Raw genomic sequence first — 413 nt, forward strand, 5'->3', positions numbered from 1 at the left:
TTGCCTCCTCTTGTTCGTTTGCGCAGGTTCAGTGTTCCCCCAAAGTTCAATACAGTAGAAGTCTGGACATCTAACTTGGTTGACCCCCCACCCCTCAGCCAGCCCAGAGACGTCTCATGACAATACACTTGCCTCCTCTTGTTCGTTTGCGCAGGTTCAGTGAGGGGGCTGCCATGTCTGTAATGTTGGGCAATCTGTTTCTAGAAAGTTCTTTAAAAAGTAAGGATAAGATAATTTTCCAGATTGGGACAAGCGGTAGGCAGCTGTGCAAGATAGAAAAAGTCCTGGAGTTAGAGTCAAGAGTTTTCTTTACTAGTCATAGGAAGTTAATACTTTCTTAATTTCCTTAACTATAAAATGGTCATAATTATGCCTTATTTAAGGGCTGTTGCAAAGATTACTGTATGAAATGG

The sequence above is a fragment of the Colobus angolensis genome, unplaced genomic scaffold (assembly GCF_000951035.1).
Source record: "Colobus angolensis palliatus isolate OR3802 unplaced genomic scaffold, Cang.pa_1.0 Scaffold451, whole genome shotgun sequence".
NCBI classification, from domain to species: Eukaryota; Metazoa; Chordata; class Mammalia; order Primates; family Cercopithecidae; genus Colobus; species Colobus angolensis.